The sequence below is a fragment of the Arachis ipaensis genome, chromosome B04 (assembly GCF_000816755.2).
Source record: "Arachis ipaensis cultivar K30076 chromosome B04, Araip1.1, whole genome shotgun sequence".
Taxonomy (NCBI): domain Eukaryota; kingdom Viridiplantae; phylum Streptophyta; class Magnoliopsida; order Fabales; family Fabaceae; genus Arachis; species Arachis ipaensis.
Window position 1 is genome coordinate 74,335,020 of NC_029788.2, and position 10,452 is coordinate 74,345,471.

The 10,452-nt window shown below is 35.9% G+C and overlaps 1 long non-coding RNA gene across 1 annotated transcript; it reads right to left on the reverse strand.

Moving 5' to 3' along the window:
- LOC110270672 lies at positions 224–1,358 on the reverse strand. The gene is made up of 3 exons (XR_002360314.1): positions 1,074–1,358; positions 675–861; positions 224–526 (listed from the first exon to the last, which is right to left on the reverse strand). It is a non-coding gene; the product is annotated as an uncharacterized LOC110270672 (long non-coding RNA).

The following is a 10,452-nucleotide window of genomic DNA, read 5'->3' on the forward strand; positions in this document are numbered from 1 at the left end:
CGTGCCAGTAGCAAAAGATATGGCTACGCTTTTAAAGCGTGCCAGTAACAAGATCTATGGCTACACTTTTAAAGAGTAGCTATTGATAACTGTTGTACAATATGTCTACGTTTTTAAAGCGTAGCTATAACTTTGTTCAGGTTCTATTGTTCTTTTTCTAGTCTTTATGATAAAATCTTATAAAATTCATAGATAATTGTAAAATTTATACAATGACCATTAATTTTAAATCAACTAATCCAATCTTTATAAACTTGTCACCAAATATAGTGTGATTGATCACATGACATGCTCTAACAAAATACCAAAAATCAAAATCATTACAACAACTATTACATTATCTACTTGCTTTACATAATATTACATAAGAGAAAAAATTTTAGAATCAATAGGAAGTTACAAAAGAGACCACTAGTTTTTACTGAAACAAAAAAACACTACTAGTACCCAAGCTAACGAAGATTCTAAGCAAGCTACCATCCTAGAATTACATATTACTAATCCGGGAGCCATCATTTCAATCCACCTGGATCATATACCACATGCAATGCCATGCAGCTCTTGAGAAAACATGAGCCATCATTTCAATCTACCTGAAGAAAATAGATAATCTTCCGTCAAATCTAGGAAAGTAAAGAGAAAGCCAATTGAATTGCTTATTACCGAAACTTTACCTGTTACAAGGAGGAGCAGTGCTGCTCAAATCACAACCTCCAATTTTGTATGTCCTTCTTGCAAGCACAACAACCAAAAGTATGTAAGAACATGATTGTGAGTATATGCATCTTCAAAAGCTTTTCGTTAAGCTATGCTTTTCTTCTATTTAATTTTCTCTATTTACAACATTGATTCAGTTGTAAACTGCACATAAAAAATAAAAAAAGAATAAAAAAAGAAGTGAAATAAAGTAAGAAAATTAAAAAGAACCTCTGAGTAATTATTTATCAAACAACTAATATACTATTGGATATATGACTCCACAGTCTGCAGTTTACCATTACCAATAATGTCAAACAAATAAATAATGCACACCTATATCAACTAGGGCACAAACTTGAAAATGTGTGTTTAACCTGAAAGCAGCAAATTGTTCGTAGCTCCCACCCCCACCAGATAAACTCCTTTTTAATCATCAATCAAAAGCATGGATATAAACACTAGAATAGTTATGTATAACTTATTTCAATTAACTCTAGAATTCATTCATATCTTCTCACTTACTGCACTCAAGAGTAGTTCTCTCTCCACAAATCATATCTTAGGGAGAATAATACACAAATGTATGAAGCTGCCAACACTTATTTTAATTTTAAATTTAAGAAAATGAAAGACATGTACTTACAGTGAGAACTGGACCAATTATCCCTGTAGAATGAGAAGCCACCTGCTGTAGAATGCAAGAAAATTATCCCTCACAGCAGGAACTTTCTGCCTTTGGGCTACAGACCTCCATTCCTCACTCCTACTGATGAGACAGCCACACCATCTGCCGGCCCCTTTTCCTCTACAGCTACCCCTGCTAACCTCACTGCACCTCCACCTGCCTCAGAGCCAGTTTATCACTTAGTGCACCGCCTGTTTCAGCAGCTAGACCAAATGGAGCGCCGCAACCGCGGCGATACGAGAGATCTGAGCGTCGCAGCAAGCGACGCTATGAGCACCTGAAGCTGATGATCCGTTCTGGCAGCGACATCCCTTCCGAGCCTGACACCCCATCAGAGCCATCTGAGGAGGAGGCGGATGATCACAAGGCGGAGACCCATCCACAGAGAGAGGCTGCGCAGGCAGGCACAGAGCAGACTACACCCCAGTAGGAGGCCCCGCATTAGATTCAGGCTGCAGACCCAGAGGTTCCTATTCAGTCAGCACCTCCTCTACAGTAGGTAGATCCTCAGACCACCACCACAGAGACTCCAGCTACCCATCCTTCTAGTGATGACACCCCTTCACACCCTGCTTGAGTGAGCATCAGGGACGATGCTTGATATTAAGTGTGGGGAGGTCGCCATCTCTGGCGTATATTTTTTGGTGAACCACTACAGACTCTTTTTACTTTATTATTTTTCTGTATTTTTCTCTTTATTTTTATTTTTATTTTCTCAGTACTTATACATTGCTATTTTCATGTATTTTTATTATATTTCTGCATGTTGCACTTTAGTTCATATTTTAGCCATTTAGTTTAGTTGCAATTCTAACTTATTAGTTATAGAAAATGTGGATTAATTAGTATAGTTTATCCTTTTTAGCATAAGATAACTTAGTTTAAATTACAAATATAAAAAGGAAGTAAACTAGAGACTTTAACAGAATAAAAATAACCCACACCTTGTATATATAGCATTACATGTTGGTTAGTTAACAACATTTCATCAAGGAGAAACACTAGAACTTTAAAGCCACCTTAAGATTTACATTGAGAATAATGGGAACTCTTAATTTTTACTTGCTTGACTTATATAACTGATATATGATTTTTGAGTTAGAGAACACACAGCCAGTGAGTTTTGAGCTTAATTGCATGGTTACATTTAAACCATAATATTTTATTCCTGTGTGTTCTGCCCTTCTTATTTATTCTGGTGTTCTTTACTTTGTTTTAATCTATATGTCCGATTATAGAATATAGATACATACCAAGAAAGTGATTGAGGCTATTGTTACCCCCTTTTACATCACCCTTGTTAGCCCCCTTGAGCCTTTAAATCCCCTCTTGTTTTATAACCACATTACTAGCCTTAAGTAGAAAAACAAAATAAAAATCCCAAGTTGAATCCTTGGTTAGCTTAAGATAGAAATTGTGTATTTTGTAAGTGTGGGAACCTTATGGGAACATGGATGATAGAAACAAAAGTGTAGAAAGTTAAAAAGGATAAAAAATTTTATTTTTAGAAGTTTTGGGAAGCATGCTCATGTGAAATCAAAATAATTTAATTACCATATGCATAAAAAAAATTATTTTTTAGTATTTGAATAAAGGGGATATAAAAGAATTCCCCAAATGCAAAAAGCGATGTACATGAAAAAAAATAAAAATTAAAAATTAAAATATGAGCATGTAACATAAAAAGTGGGAAAAATATGGGAAAATAGGTAAAGAAGCTTTGCTTTACAAAATATGTATGTTAGATGAGATCTTAGACTAATCAAGGATTCACTTAATTAGCTCACTTAGCCTTATACATATACCATTACCTTTGCATTGGCCCCATTACAATCTTAATTAAACACCTCATGATTTTTGTATGCCTATATTCTATAATTGTTGATTAGTTAGATGAAGAACAAAGTTATAGACAGTAAGGATAAAAATAAGAATAGAGTGATTAACCCAATAAACATTGAGTGACTAGAGAGTAAACACAAAATTCAGTGAGGGTTCAATAGCTCATCAACATATATCTCTGCTTAAATTATTAATTGTCTTGCAAAATTGTAAAATGTTTTTCTCTCCCATCTCAATTGTAAAGGTAGTATATTACTATCTAAGGTTTGGCTATATATATAAGATTCCTTGAGAATGTGAATTAATTCAACTACATGTAAGCTTTATACACAAGGGAATAACAAATTAGAATTGCATGATTCATTTAGGTAGTTGCATTTAGAATAGATTGCATTGCATGAGATTCCACCACTTTAACCTTACCTTACTCTTTGTCTTGGATTTAGCATGAGGACATGCTATTGTTTAAGTGTGGGGAGGTTGATAAACTCATATTTTATGATATATATTGTGCTCAATTTGAGTGGTTTATTCAATCCTTCACCCACTTATTCATGTTAATTGCATGGTTTTACTTTCCCTTCCTTATTATGTGATGTATGTGAAAAACATGTTTCCTATGCTTTAAAAATAATTATTTTAATTACCCTTTACTTCCATTCGATGCCGTTATTCGTGTGTTGAGTAGTTTCAGATCTTCTAAGATAGGAATGACTTAAAGGATGGAAAGGGAACATACAAAAATGGAAGGAAAGCATAAAATGGAGTTTTTGAAGAAATTGGTAGTGACGCGACCGCGTGATTGACGCGATCGCGCGCTATAAGCGAAACGCATATGACGTGGACGCATGACTGAAGCGACCGTGTGACAAGAAAAACTCCAAATGACGCGACCGCGTGACCCACACGGACGCGTGATAGAGGCCACGCACCAGAAAGTACAGAAAATGCTCCCAGCGATTTTTGAAGACCTTTCTGGCCCAAATCCAAGTCCAGAAGGCACAGATCAGAGGTTATGAAGTGGGAGAATGCATCCATTCAAAAGAGAGTCTCCAATTAGTTAGTATTCATGAATTAGATGTAGTTTTGAGGGAGAGTTTCTCTCCTCTCTCTTTTAGGATTTAGAATTAGGATTTCTTTTGCTTTTAGGATTACCTCTTTTTATCAGGTTCAACATTCCTTTTTATTTATCTTCTCAATTTAGTTTATGAATTCTTCTATGTTACAGATTATTCTTTGAATTAATGTTAATTGAGGTATTTCAGTTTATTATTGCTCTCTTTTATTTATGTTACTGTTGCTTCCAATCTGAAGACATTTTTATTCCAGTAGATTTACTTTTTCCCTTTTGGTCTTGGTTAAGAAATCAGTAACTCAGGAGTTATCAAACTCAACGTGATTGATAATTGTTATCTTTGCTAATTGAATTGAACTTCAATAATCCCAATCTTTTTCTAGGAATTAACTAGGATTTGAAGATCAAACTAATTAGTCACTTGACCTTCCCTTGCTCTAGTAAAGGTTAACTAAGTGGAATTAAGATTCAATTTTCATCATCATTGATAAGGATAACTAGGATAGGACCTCCAATTTCTCATACCTTGCCAAAAGTGTGTTTTACAGTTATTTATTTATTTTATAGTCTTTTACTTATTTTAATTGCAATTTAAATTACTTGTTCCTCATCTTTAAAACCTCGATTTACAATCTTCATAACCAATAATAAGAACATACTTCCCTGCAGTTCCTTGAGAAGACGACCCGAGGTTTAAATACTTCGGTTATCAATTTTAAAGGGGTTTGTTACTTGTGACAACCAAAACGTTTATAAGAAAGGTTGATTGCTTGGTTTAGTAACTATATTTGCAACGAGAGTTTACTATAACCTCTAAACCATCAATCTTCAGTTCTTTCAGTCAACTTAGAATGCTTTGTGGAATGAAGCATAAGAGAAGGATGTTTAGTGGTTGGCATTAAAAATCTAGGCTCATTATGGTTGGAAGCTCAAAATTTACGAGCAAGGGTTGGATGAGTGCTCAATTGGATGGGTCTAGGAGGGTAGTTTGGTGCCTATGTGAGAATTCGGCTTGCTTACCACCCGGAGGGAATTACCATGATCAACTTGAAGACGGGTGTGAAAACAAAGTGTGGGATCCCGGATTACAAAAAGAGGATCAATTTTGGGATCTCATGGTTTGTGAAGAACTCCATCAAAGCTTAGAGCTACTAATTTTGAATGATGGAGCTTATTGGAGATTCAAGCATTGGTGGAAGTTCAAGGATGAATTCAAGCCCAAGCCACCTTGATGAGAGCTCCCCATAAGTCCAACTTAAGGACAATAAATAAAAGTGCTAGGTGGGAGACACCCTACCATGGTAAATTCTTTTCACTTTTCCCTTTTGTAAATATTGGTAAATAGGTTTAATTTCATGTTTCATTTTGTTTGTTTGGTTTATTTGGGAGTCTAGTACGTTAAATAAGGTTTTATGGTGTTTTCGTAGTTGTTTGGAGGTTTGAAATGCTTGGTTTGGTGCTAGAATTTGAAAAAATTTTAAAAAACAGAGCACCCAGCCACGCGTATGCGTGACCCCCAAGTTTCCAACCCCTCACGCGTACGCCTCGCCCACGCGTACGCGTGACCCCCCAAATTTTTCAAGTGCATTACAAAAATCAGAGAGTTGCACGCGTAGTGTGCTGAAATTGTGCCCCTGGAACAATTTTCACCCACGCGTACGCGTTACCCACGCGTGCGCGTCGACGATGCGTACGCGTCACACCTCACTGCTGCCATTCATGCGTACGTGTGAAGTGACGCGTACGCGTGACTCACTGCCCTGTTTCACCCACCTTCTTTTCTTCTCTTCTTTCCATTTCTTTCCTTCTTCTCTCTTCTCCTCTTTTCTTTCCCTCCTTCAACCATCATCCAACACTACCAATCACCATCTATCACCATCTCTTTTAGTTAGTTAGTTATTTAGTTAGTTTGATTTATGTTTATTTTTCTGTTTTTCATTATAAGGGTTGGATTATTAATCTTGTTTGTTGATTATTGGTGCTGATCACTATAGGATGCTATTTCAGCATCAATGTTGTTAATTTTCATTGTTGGGTTTCTTTTATTGAGGTACCTTTTGTTGCTTGGTTTTGAGTTCTTCATGCTTATTATTTTTGAACACCAAGTACATGTGACATTGCCTTCAAGCATCTTAACTCTTTTAAATTGCATGTTTTGGCCACCATCCATTCATCATCCATTGTGAGGCAATTTGTGTATTATCAATGCACTTTTTGTTGGCTGATGCTTGTTTATGATTGATCTTTATTTACATCACCTATTTCATGCATTGAAATTTTGGAATTGTGAAATTGGATCGAAAGCTTACCTAGTGATATATTTTTTAGCTTTATAAAGCTTTGTGGATCATGCTTGCTATGTGATTGATTTTCACGTCTATTTTCTTTTTCCTAAGTTCCATAGCACTCATGTCTTCCACCCTTATGTCACTTAGGTGTTGCAAACAAACTTCAATATGTGTCATTGTTTGATGTGTGAGCTTTATATTTCAATTGGTTCACTAAGTTTACTTGCACATCAATCAATGTCCATTCATTATCTAATTCACAATTGCTTGATTTTTTCTTGAATGCTTTTATGCTTCTTTATTGATTGTTTGGTTGTCTTAACCTACTAGGTTTCTTTGAAGTATTTCAAGCACACTAGAATGAGTGAAGTGCATGCTTCTTGGTATGCAAAATTGTTACTCAGGTTGTGAATTATTGTTCGAAATTGATTCCCTGGCGATGGCACCAAAAACGGATGCACAGAACCATGGTCTAAACATATCTTCACAACTTCGCATAACTAACCAGCAAGTGTACTGGGTCGTCCAAGTAATAAACCTTACGTGAGTAAGGGTCAATCCCACGGAGATTGTTGGTATGAAGCAAGCTATGGTCACCTTGTAAATCTCAGTCAGGCGGATATAAAATAGTTATGGAGTTTTCGAAATTAATACTAAAATAAGGATAGAAATACTTATGTAAATCATTGGTGAGAATTTCAGATAAGCGTATGGAGATGCATTCATTCTTCTGAACCTCTGCTTTCCTGCTGTGTTCATCCAATCAGTCTTACTCCTTTCTATGGCTGGCTTTGTGTAAGGATTTCACCGGTGCCAATGGCTACTTTCAATCCTCTCTGTGAAAATGGTCCGATGCGCTGTCACTGCATGGCTAATCATCTTGGAGGTTCTCGATCATACTGGAATAGAATTTACTATCCTATTACGTCTGTCACTACGCCCAGCACTCGCGAGTTTGGAGTTCATCACAGTCATTCAATCCCAGAGTCCTACTCGGAATACCACGGACAAGGTTTAGACTTTCTGGACTCTCATGAATGCCGCCATCAATCTAGCTTATACCACAAAGATTCTGATTAAGAGATCTAAGAGATACTCATTCAATCTAATGTAGAACGGAAGTGGTTGTCAGGAACGCGTTCATAGGGAATGATGATGATTGCGACGTTCATCACATTCAGGTTGAAGTGCGAATGAATATCTTAGAAGCGAAATAAGATGAATTGAATAGAAAACAGTAGTACTTTGCATTAATCTTTGAGGAACAGCAGAGCTCCACACCTTAATCTATGGAGTGCAGAAACTCTACCGTTGAAAATACATAAGTAATGAAGGTCCAGGCATGGCCGAATGGCCAGCCCCCAAACGTGATCAATAGATCAAAAGATAATCCAAAGATGTCTAATACAATAGTAAAAGGTCCTATTTATAATAAACTAGCTACTAGGGTTTACAGAAGTAAGTAATTGATGCATAAATCTACTTCCGGGGCCCACTTGATGTGTGCTTGGGCTGAGCTTAAAGTCTACACGTGGAGAGGTCATTCTTGGAGTTGAACGCCAGCTTTTGTGCCAGTTTGGGCGTTGAACTCCACTTTGCAACTTGTTTCTGGCGCTGGACGCCAGAATTGGGCAGAGAGCTGGCGTTGAACGCCAGTTTGAGTCGTCTAAACTTGGGCAAAGTATAGACTATTATATATTGCTGGAAAGCCCTGGATGTCTACTTTCCAACGCAATTGGAAGCGCGCCATTTTGAGTTCTGTAGCTCCAGAAAATCCATTTTGAGTGTAAGGAGGTCAGAATCCAACAGCATCAGCAGTCCTTCTTCAACCTTTGAATCTGATTTTTGCTCAAGTCCCTCAATTTCAGCCAGAAAATACCTGAAATCACAGAAAAACACACAAACTCATAGTAAAGTCCAGAAATGTGAATTTAGCATAAAAACTAATGAAAACATCCCTAAAAGTAACTAGATTCTACTAAAAACATACTAAAAATAATGCCAAAAAGCGTATAAATTATCCGCTCATCACTTCTTTTGCATAATTGTGACATGGCTTTTAAATACTAGGGTGTGAGTTCTAAACCGCATGCAATCTTAGAATTCACACACCTATTTTTCATCAATGTTACACTAATTCACTCACTTCATTCTAGTGATCATCACCTTATTCAAACAATATATGATTCCTTGCTTTTGCATCTATTTATCGTCTTATCTTATCTTTTATTTTTAGGATAAGTCACCATAAGCAAAAACAGAAATGGAAGAAAGAATATGCAGCAACCGGTTGACCCACCAGCTGAAGGTGGCAACCCGTGAAGTCGCCGTACCCCTTTGCTCATCTTTGAGTTCACCGAGGACGGTGCAAACTTTTAAGTGTAAGGAGGTCGTCCGAAATAATAAGTTTAGTCAAAATAATAAAATTTTCCAAGGATTTTATCTATAGGGCACCCAATTGATTTGAAAAAAAAAATTTGAAACTTGCATGATGTATATATATTGTGGAACATGTTTTGAGCTAAGAACACATAAGCATGTGAGTTTTGAGCCTAATTATGTGGTTACATCATATAACCACTATTTTCATTCTTGTGTGTATTATTCTCTTTCTATAATTGTAATCTTTGATTTGTTTGATTCTTTATGTCCATTATTATGTGTATGAATACATTTATCTGATTAAGGTCATCATTTCAAATAGCTCACTTACCCAAATAGCCTACCTTTTATCTTCTATTGTTAGCCAATTTTGAGCCTATGATAAATCCCTTTATTCTTAATTTTAGCACATCACTACCCCAAAGCAAAAAATAATAAATGTCCCTTGTTTGGATCTTTGATTAGCTTAGGCTAGTGAGAGTGTTTATCATTCGAGCTTGGGAAATTTGGAAACATTGATTGGGATAAAAGTGTATTTTGAGAGTTTAATGAAAATATAGGAAATTGGGTATATACTCATGCATTAAATGTTAAACCATATGCATTGACATTCTTATATATATTTTAGTAAAAAAACAAAAGAAAGTAACAAAAAGGGGACAAAATACCCCAAAGTAAAGTAATAATGATCAATGCATATGGGTTGTGATCAAAAAGAGAATGCATGAGTGTGTGAAAAAGTGAAGAATGGGTAGTTAGGTTTGCTTTGAAATTGTATAGATTTTAAGTTAGGTGAGAGCTTAACTTAGTCAAAGATTCAAATTTCAAGCTCATTTGACCATATACAATCCTACCTTGACCTAGCCCCATTACAACCCATGGATAAGTCCTCATGATATTTTTATGCATGCATTGAATAATTGTTGATTGCTAGATGAAAAACAAACCTTAGAAAGCATGATTAGAGGAGAATTGCGTGAATCAACCCTATACACTTGAGCGACTAGAACGGATATACATCCGGTGAGGGTTCGATTGCTCAATTACATTTTTCACATATGATCATCTCTTTTCTTGCAAGTTTGTAAAATCTTTTCAATAGCTCAATTCAATTGTGGAGTTGATTGATATGATTGCTTTAGCCCTTGTGTTCATATATGTATTCGTGGAAATCGACTTATTTTGACCAAGTAGTTGCATGCATATAGGTAGATTGCATTTAGATAGTTGCATGCATTTAGATATTTTATTTGCATTGAATAAATGTTGATACCCTTTGTCTCTTTCTTGAGTTTAGCATGAGGACATGCTTAGTTTAAGTGTGGGGAGGTTTGATAAACTCCAATTTTGTGGTTTATTTTGTGCTTAATTTAGGGTATTTTATCAACTTATCTCACGTTTATTCAATGAAATAGCATGCTTTTGTAATTCTCACTAAATTTGTGCCTAAGAGTGAAAACATACTTTTTAGGCCTTTAAAT